Genomic DNA, 13,511 nt, shown 5'->3' with positions numbered 1-13,511 from the left:
TTTTAATTAAATGCCTTAGGCTATTAGAATTACTTGAAAAAAAAATGAACATATTAATCTTGATCAAACCCACTACTATTTTTATCACCATCTGTTGGAAGCACGAATAAGGTGAAGAAAAACATTCACTTAATACTAACATCCAGTCATAAATATCTTTCACAAAGAGCTTTTAGTGGATAAATGCGTCTACTTGTTCGTGGCAATCAGTTCAGAGGAGCACTAATTAGATCCACCGACATCTACATTATCTGGAGGAACTGGTTAGCACAGAAGATTAGCGTGATGCATCCATATAATAGAAAAATCTGTGAACCTGCTTTAACCCAATGTCCTTGAAGGATGTCACCTGACTTTAGCGGTGAAAACTATGACCAGGGTCATAAACACCTAGAACACTGAAGTGCACTCAAAGTGACCTCATGTGCTGTTTAAGCTGAGTATCCTGAGCAGTACAGGTAAGCAGCAGGTAAGGCAGTGTAGCATAGTGGTTAAGGAGCAGAACTTGTAACCGAAAGGTTGCCGGTTCGATCCCTGCTGGGACACTGCTGCTGCACCCTTGGGCAAGGTATTTAACCCACAATTGCCTCAGTAAATATCCAGCTGTATAAATAGATAACCTTGTCAATACCTGTAACCTGTGTATAAGACCTCTGGATAAGAGCGTCTGCTAAATGCCAATAATGTAATGTAAGTTAAGCATCTTGTCTACTTCTCTTTAGTACCATGTGTGATCATAGTTACGGTTGCTGAAATGGCAGAGTATTGTTTGTAATACTGCTATACCTGTGTGCTAAGTCAAGAGTTTCTAGGTGTGTGTGTATGTGTGTGTGTATGTCTGGAGAGGGTATGTAGGGATGAGATATAAAAACTCAGGCTGTGTATAGGTTGAGGTTAAGCATGCATGGGATTGAATGAAAGGGAGCCCTGTACTGTGCAAATATGCAAGATGAAATATGGCTGAGAGTGATAAATCAGCTCGCCACCCCTAGGCGTCTGTGACAGGCAAAGAGGGGCTCGCTGACACTCCGATTCGCATACCTGCCATGGCTACATTGTAGCAACATGCAGCTGGTCTCCCGGTCAGATCTCTCAGATGGAGCTACGTGCTGCTGGCTCCTCTGTTTGCCTCATTGCCCGCCCTCTAGGGTGAAAACAACCTGCCAGTTAGAGTTCTTGGCTTAGCCTCACCGCAAAAACATGTTTGTGTGCCTTAAACGCATTTCACTGGTTCGACCTGTGAGCCGATTAGACAGTTGTTGCATCTGTTGATTGTCATACAGCTTTGAAGCTAGGGGGCGCTATAATGGGCTGCAGACATTAAATTGTGTACCTTGTTGTCTGGCAGTTGACACAGGGTGAGCCCAGTTTTCATTTTTCCCATACCCAAAGCGAACAAGTGGACACCTTTCCATTTATGATACAGCTAACTGTAGTAACACAATTTGCTTGAACTGTCCTCTGGGACAAAAGTAAAACCAGTAGGCTGAAACATGTGCTTCCGACCATCAAATCACCCTTAAAAGTTTGGTTGGTACAGTTTACTATTTCATGCCACATTCATGCTATGCTCAATAGTCAAAAAATGAATACAGACCCCAGTGATGATCCTTATTTTGATGGCCTCTACTATGGCCTCCACAGTTCTCTCTAGTAAATCACACCTGATCATATGAGGGCGCTGAAGATGGAAACAAGGAAGACCTCTGTGGAGTGAAAATGATATATGCTTACCAGCATACCATTACACATCTTGGGCAGGAATCTAGGCCATTACGTCAGTCCAGCTGAGAAAGGCAAGGTGAACATTACAAGGAGACAGTGAGCACCAAGTCATTGATATGGCACAACTGATGGTAGAACTCAAAGCCTTGTAGTTCCAGGGTAGGGATTTTATCTCAAGGCCACTGAACTGACATGGTGTGCCTTTAAGTTGTACTTTCAATGCATCAGTTATTTTAGTATATTGTAAAACATAATGTACAGCAGCACTTCACAAAGTTGCAAAATGCAGTGAATAAACATGTAGAGCTTGCTGTTATAGGTATGTGTAACATATGGCGCATGACCTCCAGGGCATGCCAGAGTAAATGACACTGGGGCCTAAGCTGGCTGTTCCTCTTGCCAAAAGAAGGGATTCCAGTTTGACAGCACAGAGAGCGCTGAAGGCCCGGGAGAGAGGGAGGAGTTTGGGGGGCTCTTTGGCAGCTGTAAAACCAACCGCACATGGAGGATGCACCCCCCCCCCCTTCCCTGTCCCCCACTGTCACAGTCCCCCCCCCCACCCACCCAATCAACCACTTGTTGTGACATGGCACTTCACGCACCATACCGATACATGTATCACGCGCACGGGCTGTCTCCCTCGCTGACGGGACCCCCGAAAACAAGCGGTGCAGGTGCACCAGGCGTCCCGCACCTCCCCCGCTGGTGCGGGACGATGTGTCGACAGGCCGCCCCGGGCTGGTGAGCGCCCTGGCGCACCAGTGAGGCATTAATAAAACGCCAGCAGGGCCCCGTGTTAAAACAGGCTGAGCTGGCACCACGGCGGCACAGGTGGGCCGCAGCGAGAGGGATATATCTGCAAGAAAACCTATGTGTGATGCCAAGCTGGTAAGGATTGTTTTTGTGTCCTCAGGACTGGAGGTTCATCTGAGCTACAAGGGGTTGTCCAGTCTAATGAGTGACACCTGAAGCAGCAGCATAAGGTGTGCTGTCACAGTGAGATTCATTATTACATCATTACATCATTATTGTCGTTGTTAGCCCTTAGGTGATGCGCTGGATTGCCGCGCGGGCGTCCGCCGCCCCTGCCCCCCAGCTCCCTCGGGTTCTCCTTCCTCGCGGCTCTGCTGGTTCCGATCCAAGACAAACACTCTGACTGACACTCGCTCTAGCGCTTGGCCCTGCAGCCTTCCTACCGGGAGTTAGAAGAAGTATCCCCCCTGGAAGATATCTCTCTTCCTCTTGTCCACAGCCACATTACAACTGTCACCCTGGAGACAGCCAATTAGGATCGTGGGGGGCTTGGGGTGGAACTCGGTGGAATTCAGTTCCATCTCTTTTGCTTGCATCGCCAAAGAGTTCACTGCCCACCCCAGCCAGCTTTTAATGCAAACACAAGCTCCCATACTTGGAATAGTTTTATATGTCAGGCACTAATGGATAAGCTCAAAGGAGATGTTCGGGCGGTCATAGTATAAAATAAATTGCAGCGTTTTCATCCCGGGCCAGGCATCCACTGCATACGCTGGCCTTCATACAAACCTCACTGAAATAGTTTGGTCAAGATGTTGAATTCATGCTGATCTGGATTATGCATCTGTTAACAATTATCTCCAATCATTAGTGAAATCATTAGTGAAAGAGCAGCGTGCTCGAAGGTGTGTTTTGTGTTAACACAAAAAATACAAAAGATTTTAAATTAGTTGCGTTAGTATCTTATCAAAATATTTTGTTAACACTTTCCTCATAAATTATTCTGTCTGCAGCTTAACTTTTTTTAATTAAATGTCTTAGGCTATGAGAATTACTTGAAAAAAAAATTGAACATATTAATCTTGATCAAACCCACTACTATTCACCATCTGTTGGAAGCACGAATAAAGTGAAGAAAAACATTCACTTAATGCTAACATCCATCATTACTGTCATTGTCACAGATTCTCTTATCCAGAGCGACTTACATAGGTTACAGTTTCACACATTATCAATTTCTACAGCTGGATATTTACTGATTTGCTGGATATTTACACAGCAGCAGTGCCCCAGCAGGGAATCACACCACCAAACTTTTGGGTACAACCTGCTCCTCACCACTATGCTACACTGCCGTACCAGTTTGAGATTCGAGGTTGAAGATCAAGATTTGTCCTGCAGTTAGATCTTACCTGGTTGCAACTACTTGATAACCAACATATGCCATTATAAGTAAGAGAGGAAACTGAAAAACAGACAAATCAATAAGCTGCCGCACCCCAAAGAATGTGCATAGCTACCTCCTTTCAACCTTTGATCCTCATGAGGACTGCTGCCAGCACAAACCTCATTCCCTTATTTGATTCGACTTACATTAGGCCACAACACTTACTCTATCATCAGTTTCATCATTTCTCTCAGCCAGACAATTTGGTTGCTGCCAGATGCCATGCGGACCCCTTTTGAGGAGTACTGATCAGGTCAGTATGAAGAAAGCAGGTTATATACAGAAGCTACTGAACTTTGAGCTTTTACCGAATTTGCTAGGTTGTATTGAGGAGGCCATCCACTATTAGTGCAGTGCCAATGCCTATTTTGTTCATTTAAAGTGGATTTTGTTTGTGGATTTTGTCTGTCAGAAGCAGAAGATTTAGACAATGATCATCATTAACATAGTACACAAATTCAAGGATGTTGACCTGTTTTTGTGTATATACTTGTTATGTGAACCTTCATATTTCCTGATAAACAATTTAATGTAGGATTTTTACAGGGCACTAACAAAGCACTGCAGTTTTTTTCAGGGAAGATTATATTGTGTTGTTCAGATGGTGCTGTTGCATGTGTTATTCATTTAATGGCAATTTGGAATAATTTCTTTCTGGTTTGAATCCATAAAGTGTCTATTCATGTCCATCTCAAATCTGATTTTGTTATTTCAAAATCAGACATTCAGTTTATGTATTGCGGTCTTGTATATTAACAGCGTGGCTCGACCTTAATTCAATACTCGCATCATCTTCGCCCCAATGGCAGATGTGCATAAACAGCCCACAGTGAAACCGTGTGATCCACACACAAACCAACAACCTGCTGTCAATTAACGTCCATTTCCTCATCCAGGGTCATCACGGAGTGTGTCACAAACAACATATCACAATGTTGGTATCGACCCATCTTTTTCACGAAAGGATTGACAGGCAGGCCCGAGTTTTATGCAAGACTGCCCAAGTGAAACTTTCCAAATGTATTTTCAGTTGAGGAGCTGTGCTCTTCTACTTACAGGGTTTTCATCTACAATACATGCGTGTGTTTTCATAATTTATGCAATTACATACATAGCATTAATGTAAATACTTTGCGCATCTAATTGCTTTCCCTGGGGTTTTCTGCCAGAGGTGCCTTTCAGTTTATCTGGCAGAGTTGTCCATTCTACAAACTTTGTGCCATCGCGGGCCCACGCTTGACCTCGACCTCTCCTCCAAATGAGGAAAAAAAACAAAACTAGCACTTGTACCATAAAGACTTGCATACTGGTCAACAATATCGTATGAAAATGCATGTTGCTAAAATGTCATTATGGCGGTGGTAAAATTGAATGTATTCACCAGCTCTGTCGAGCTGAGTTCGAAAGGGTGTCATAACTCTAGCTGTAACCTGTCCACAGTCGAGGAAGAAGTTGTCACAAGGCTGTTCAGAAGGCTGGCTATAACTACAGTTCAGTTTGGTTGTTGTAGAGAAAATGTGGGGTATTTTAAAAATATCTGTGAAGTGCTTAATCATAATCAACAAAAGCGTCATCAGATTTACAAACATGTCTGGAGGTAGAGGATCTCCCAGGAGATTTGCTTATCATGTTGTTTTCAGCTTGTACTTATCTAGTAAACTCTCTTCACTAACAGACTCCCTATGAGTAAATTATACATTTAGTGAAAACACAGTGTAAGGTTGTGTAAAGCACAATAAATGAAAAAATTACTGATGTCTGTATTTACTGGATTTTTCATGGATATATAGCGTTGCATTTTACAAAATAGGTGTATGCGAATTCAGACTGAGTTCATGACTGTGGTATAAAACTACATAGACAGCAGAAAGTAGGCATGTTTTCTGAACAAGCTGGAGTTTATATATTATATATATATATATATATATATATATATATATATATATGTATATGTTGCATGTGGATTATATATATATATTATATATATATATAAAATCCACATGCAACAGTTCCTGTCTGTTGTTTTTATTTTGCTGTATTAAGTTGATTAGGTGCATTAAGTTTAGACATCATATTTGCTGTGGAGTTCACCTCCTTACATACTATACTATACTATTCCTGACATACTATAATGTGAAGGTTCACAGTTAATTGTTTAAAGATACTAGCAGTTTATTGTGACATGTGAACTGCTGAAGGTTAGGAAGCCTACCTTGTTCAGTGCATACAGAAAGCATTAAGTGGGCTGATCCACAGACAGCAGCACAGCTAGAGGCAGTCTCAGAGGGGTTGGGCATTTCTCAGCATCACTGTGGTGGAGTTAAGAGAACTGTGTTGGAGAAGCAATTTGGAGAGGGAGTGTCCACCATAGCCCTCTGTCAGGATCTGACCAGACAATGTAGGAAGCGCTTGTGTGTGTGTGTGTGTGTGTGTGTGTGTGTGTGCGTGATGCTAGCTTCCTAACTTAAAGCATATATTATGCAGCTGAGTAAACCAGTAATTAGTTATTTCCTTAGCTTTGATTGTGATCACTAATACCAATTAAGTTCTAAATTCTTTAATAAAATGATCCATTTTTATTGACAATTGATGTTCATTGGCCTGATGAAAAGCAACTACTTTGCTTAAGAAGAGTCCACAGCAATTGCCACTAATGTAGACACGAGCATTTCTATTTTTTGTGGATTGTTCAGTCTGTTTGACCAAACAAGTCCTAATCAATTGAGCAGTTAGTTTTTTGCAAAACCAGTAGTCACACCTCTTGCACTTCTACACCTTTTATGCATGTGGTTTCCTACCACAGCAAGGCACACTGTTAGTGGTTACTGTTAGTGGTTAATAACGTGTTGGTCCCGGCATGTTTTGTTTACATGAGGATCGCCAAGCTTGACAGCAGCAGGGCTTCTGACGCAGATAATGTGATTGTGCAGCAGGGTGTATAGCGCAGTAGCTGAATCAGGGTCAGTGAAACTCACGCCAAACAAAGAGCACCACATTAACACATTAAGTGTTTTTGCTGCTTGCCTCAAGGCGGAGGCCAAGTTCTGTGGTCAAGTAAAATAGTAACTCCTGTGCATGTGTAGACAGAGCTCCATTTAGCGCTGATGTGTGTAAGACAGGCGATTATAAATGATCTGGAGTGTTTTTTTTGTATTGTGTACGTGTGTGTGTGTGTGTGTGTGTGTGTGTGTGTGTGTGTCTGTGTGTGTGTGTGTCTGTGTGTGTGTGTAAAGCTCACATCACTGCAGGACCACTGGGGCTGGGTAATCCTTGAGGCTCCACTTTTATCATGGTCTAACTCACAGGGGCTGGATTGATGCAAATTTACATTTTGAATATTGTGGCTGATACATTATCCGTAAAATCAAGCTTTGTGAATCAGATTTTTCAAATGAGATAATTTAATGACTCAGAAATGATGGGTTAATCTATATATTCCTGGATTCCACCAGCAATTTATCAGACTCTAATACATTAAGCATTGAAAAAACAAATTGAAAATCATTACATTAAAAGGTGCTTTAGTTTTAGTCTGTTTAGTCAGAACTGACCGTTGTCATTCAGTAATCAGTTATGGTGAAAAGAATAAGCTTTAGTTCTCTGTATAATAAGGAATTGTCTGAATTGTCTGTCTTTGTAAAAAAGTAAGTCATCCTCAGCTAATTTTGTCTGCTGTTTCACCTGCATACATGGAAGAAGGTAATGCTCTGCTCACAGTCTGGGCTAGAAGGAAGTACCTGGTGCTGTAACACTACACAGAAGGGGGAGAGGTACGGAGAGTCAAGTCAGTGCTATGCTAGATGTCACATGTAGACTTGTTCCGTGTTGTTGTGTTTCTCTGTGTGAATGATAAGCAGTTTTCCCTTTCAGTGTCACATTCCATGTCTTCAGTTTGTATGTGAATGAAAACTGAGGCCGTTCCTCTCGTGAAGGGCTGTGGTGGGCTTGCCCACATCGCTGCCGTGGAGCCTGGATACAGATCGGGATTTATGGATAAATGAAGTGTAAATATATTGGCGAAGCCACGTGCGTCAGTCCTTGATGGATGAGCAGCTGCTGAGGAATTCCTTCAGTGTTTAGAAAAGTTCACTAAAACAATAGGCTGCATTCAGGGGCTGCCGTGACAACAAAGGGGGCTCGCCCTAACTCGAAATTCCACACAAATTACACACTGGGCTCCAGCGAGGCCCTCACAATGCCGCATCTTTGTGCGGCAGAGTTACGCTGGAGAGCGGCCACGCTGCCTGGGCCCGGGGGTCCTCACCCTCCGGCCACGGGTCCCACCTTGGGGCCGCGGCCCGCTGGACAGGGGCCACGAGCTGCGGGGGCGACGCGGAGCGGCAGAGTCGTGTGTGTCGTGCTTTTTCGGCCCCTCAGTCACGCCAACCCCCTGTCTTTGTGCCAGAGCGTCATCGCAGCCGTCATCATGGCATCTGCACCCTCTCATTTGATCTTTGAGCCGAGGTGCGGAGGGCGCATTCTTTTCTCAGTCGGATGGCTGACCCAATCACCTCAGTTTTGAGGTCCGCTTCCTCCCCTTGCGCCTAGAATATTGACCTTTAGCTTACCATTCACTGGTGTAAACTGTGGAAGCCTACTAGAGAAGAAATGAAGTCATGTGATGTTTAGATTTTGCTGTGTGCCTCTGTGCAAGTCCACATTTCTATGCTGTCTCAGATCTTCCTTGGGTCCTGTTTGTGGGAGGGGCGGTGGGCCTGGTAGGGTTAGCATTGGAATGTTAGAAGCAGAGATATAGGTCACCTACGCCAGTCTTCAATAAAAGCCCCTACCCCGTGAGGGGGATTCAACGCTTAAGTCCACCCAGACGAGCCCATCTGTGGGAACCGTGGGCCATAAGGCTGGTGCATAAGCTGGGCTTCTAAATAAACCCGCAGCGACAATTTGCAGACAAACTCGGTGGCGCGCAGAGTTCACGGCGCACATTGTTCTTCATTATTCGCCCAGACTCTTGAGGGCTTTGGTCCCGGGCAGTGTTTTGAGAAGGCGCCTCTCGCGTTACACAACTCTGTGTTCCGCAAAAAAAAAGAGGGGAGAAAAAAAAAAAAGAATTGCAACTGTCATCACAAACAAGAAACAGCTGTCTCATTTGTGTAACTTGTTTTCTTTTAATATGAGAAGTATGTTGGTGGAGATCTGCAGTTTGAAGCTGGCTCTGAGAGGGGAGCAGAGCACTTTGGACTAAAACCTCCCTCCCTGTATTTCAATCAAGGTACGAGATTAGCCCCGTCGAACCGGTGCCCCGGTTAACCCTTGCCTCGCTTCCCTCCGCTCGCCTGATCCACTCCGCGCAGGTGAATAAGCAATGGGGTCATTAGCATGACAAACGCGCGGCCCGCTACCACACGGTGCAATAATCTGCTTCTGACGAATCAAGTTCTTCTGGTTATTATTGATGTGGTGAGCGAAAGAGAAAAATAAACGGAGACAACACACAGGTAAGCACCCGGGCACATGCCTTTGCTCTCTCTCTCTCTCTCTCTCTCTCTCTCTCTCTCTCTTTCCTCCACTCAGACACAGATTCCCCTTGTTTAAACACCGTTGCGTGTCAAGTAGTGCGTATTGCCGCTGTATACCCGGGGCGCCCATTAATGTCACTAATTCTGTTTAAAACCTGCTAAGTTCGCAGGTATGAGAGAGTTCTTTCTGCTTTCTCCAACAACAGGAAAAGTGTTCCCCGCTGGATAAGGAAATATAAACTTTTCCATGGGGATGTTTTTGTATGTCCTTTCTCATTTTCGTTCCTCACACCTCTGCTGCAGTACAGTGACAGCAGGATAATCTGTCTTTGTGTACATACACATGCTCATGATGACCACAACTGTCAACAAAACTCTGGGATACAACAGTGGCCCCTAGCAACTGACTGGCACCAAGCTACCCTCGTTAAGACCTCGTCGTACAAATGTTTTACAGCAGACTGCAGTAACTAAAATTATATTAAAAGTAGCTGAAAGGCTAAACCCCTAATCTTTGAGCACCTTTATTGAATTGCGGGTTGATAATTGCATCATGTTCCAGGAAAACTCTTTCAAATATTAAATTACTGGTAGGTATTTCCATCAAAGGGGTGGTGAGAGGTGCATTCTCTAGACAGTATTATGTTTGTCCAGGTAGCTCCAGGTCCTTCCAGGTTACTGGGTTCAAAGACAGGCCCACTGACATATTCGCACTTTATTTCAAAGCTAACTCTCTGAGCACTCATTAATAGAGAATTCTGTGCTTCACATCAGTTCTCGTACAGCACATTCCTCGTTGACTGTGTACAGTAAATGAACTAAAATCAAATATTGTCTTAACTTTCTGGTGGATCGTTTGCTGCAAACACTGTTTCTTCAACGGTCAAAGTTTGATTGCCCAAAGCAGTCACTTTGTCTAACAAAGGCATTTCAAGAAAATACTGTTTCAACGTTTTTTTTAGGTGAAGTAACTGCCCACAGCCAAGAAATAAAAAAATAAAACGCACTGTGGGAAATGCCTCTAAATCCACAAGCGATGGGCTCTTTTCTCCAAATATTACCTCGACCGGCTGCATGATTCCGCCAAACGAAAACAACAGCATTTTTAGGCCCGGTATCTCCACTTCCACAAACACAGGATGCAGAGGTATTAAGCGGATTTCACGTTTGGCCCTGGACGGGAGTGCGGAGGAGCACCTCAGTCAACAGAGATGCCCCACTTTAATTTTGTGGCCAACAGCAAATGCACAATCACTTCATATTGCATCTGCCCGCATCCTTAGACTGAAGGAACGGAGGGTTTATTGGAGACAGGCCTCTGGCAAAAAAAAAAAAAAAAACTCTCTGGGTAGAATTTCAGATAAAAAGTTAAGGATGCCATGTGGTCTTCATTTGATAATAATCCCGTTAGATTCATACGCTGGGATGGATCTACTTTTTATATAGGTTTTAGTCAGAATCATATGCAATGAAATCACAGCTTCCCCATGTTCTTTCTTAACTTTCCCAAACCAAAGGAAAGGGAGCCAGAGACATCTGATGATGTATGGCATATAAATTACTTTTATAGCTATCAGCCTGGGTTGGAAAGGGCCCGGAGCTGTAATATACCTGCCTTTCTGCTGGGGAGTTGGGGTGGGGGGGGGGGGGGGGGGGGGCACAATTAAAGCAATCGTATCAGACCAAGAAAGAACCACAATAGATCATAGGCTGTTCCTTTGGCAGCGCATGTCCCGAAGCTTGGGCGAGGACGTATTAGTCACAGGGAGAAATCCAATCACTGTGGATTTCCTCTTTTGGGACCGTAGTTACATGTCATGCAGCACTTTATTTATTTAATTCGAAGGTAATCCTTCAATCCTTTGTTGTGGAAGTGTAATTCTGTGTATAAAGGGCAGCTTCTTTCCTTACATATTCCCGGTTTATTGTCCCTTTGTTTATTGTGAGGTCTGTTTAGCAACAGGACTCGCTGGCAGTGCCGTGGCGGGAGTGTGCGCCGCTCCTATGACAGCCCATCAGTTTGTTCACTCGATCCGAGCGCATTACGCCGGCCACATCGCTTTTTTATTGCTTTCGTTGGGACTTTATTAAACACGTGCCCAACCCCATCCCCCCCCCCCCCCCCCCCCGCCCAATATAAAAAAGGAGCGTGTTTGAGTTGGGCAGGAAAAGTTCCTCAGTCAGGAGGTGTTTTTGCAGGACCTGATGGCCTTGTCAAACACTTGGAAAAGTGAATTTTTTTAACGTCAAAGCTATGTAAGCACGTTCAGGACTAAGGCCTAGATTCAATAAGCACAAAACACACGCCGTATTGAAATCAGGATAAATATCAGGTTTTTTTCATTTGCATATTTACCCACATTAGTTCCGATGGCCATTTGCTATGGGGGGAAGGTTTTAAAAGGCCTCTATTGATTACAAGAAAAAAAAAATTAACACACAGTAAATGATGTTTTTGTAAGTTGAACCAGTTACTCCACGATATTGAATCTAGCCCTAAAGTCATTGAAAAGAATTTTTCAGTGTTGAAATATGCTTTTTTCTTGAGCAATTAACCATGACCTGAAGCCTACTGATTTAACAGAAGGCGAACTATCTTTGGTATTTGTAGTCACAGAGCTGCAATAAGAAACCACATGTAGATATGGTGTACGCAGGAATGCCCACCCACTCTCTCATTCCTCTCACCATTCCCAGATAAATTCTATAAATAATTATTATTCTTGGCGCGACGGCTGGGCTTGCTGGTTCAAGCCTGGACTGTGCCACTGGCCAGTTGTGGTCAGGGACTCCCATGGAGTTGGGCAGGGGCCGGCAGTACATTTCTGGGGTTCAGTGGGTAAGGGGCACCTCTCTCCCCTTCCACCACCAAACTCCAGCCCTCTGTTCAAAAAAAACTGAGCATGCTAGGTAAAGTGGCCTTTTTAAAGCAGGAGAACCTAATCTTGCCCTAGACGGACGACCTTCCAGCAGGTTCCTTTGTCTCATAGACCCTCTTGATTGTGCATTAGCAAGAACAGGAGCGGACACAAATCCTGGCATTTGCTGGCATCCACAGAACTGGGAAGCATGCAACATCATCAAGGGACATGTTACTGAGATCAGTTTCTCATGTTTATCAGTTTTCTGAATAAACCATTGAGTCATGAGCGAGCACTTTACCCATACCTACTTAATTATTCAGCGCAGCAAATATTTTTAGATAACAGAAATGACCCATTCTGTTGTTTTTTGTAAATTAAAAAATGTGAGTGACAAAGAAAAAACCTTTTGTCATTAACTAAACCTGTGAGTACCCGTGAGTTACACTTGTTCTCTGATGCTGTAAATGTTCGCCTTCACCAACACATTGAAAACAACAGGCAATCACACTCATCGCCATGATTTAGAGAAACGAACAAAAAAGAACACACCTGTGATGTAAACTGTTCGATTAACAAGTAATGGTCACCCTTTGAACAGTTTAAATAAAAAGAAATATGACAAGAATTTCTTTTGACACAGCATATATTTCACTTTAACATACATTCATACGTAATATAGTCTTCTTCAGTGTATAAGTCTTTACCGAACTATGTTTTTTTTAATAATGGATAGCATTTACTATAGAAAGCTTGGAATTACTGTATGGTAGTTGTACATATTTGTTATAAATAATTCAGTCACTCCGCCCCATGTGAATGGAACAGGGAATGCTGGGAGATTTATTTATTTGTGGTATGTGCGCCTGGAGAGGAAAAGTGCTATTGTGCACAGCATCCGTGGTCCAACCACCCCAAGCCAGCCAGCGAGTAAACACTGCATTATCATAAACATGGTAACAGCCCAACACGAACATCATCAATGACACCAGTTAGCATCAAGGTTTGCTGAGTAATCGGCAGATCTGCACGCCTGCTCATTTTTCTTTTGGTAGCGACCACCTGCAGAGCAAGCTGTTCCGAACGGTTACAGTCCTCTACGTTTTCATATGCTAGAGAAGAAAAGAGCCACTTTATGTTTTGAGAGCATTGAGTTTTGTTTCATTTTCCTAAAGAAGAGTTGAGATTGGCTCCATTATGCATGGAAGACAGGAAATGTTCTGTACATTGTCTGTAAGCCTTTTTTGT

This window comes from Megalops cyprinoides, chromosome 6, assembly GCF_013368585.1.
Source record: "Megalops cyprinoides isolate fMegCyp1 chromosome 6, fMegCyp1.pri, whole genome shotgun sequence".
NCBI lineage: Eukaryota > Metazoa > Chordata > Actinopteri > Elopiformes > Megalopidae > Megalops > Megalops cyprinoides.
Note: the sequence above shows the minus strand (reverse complement) of the source record.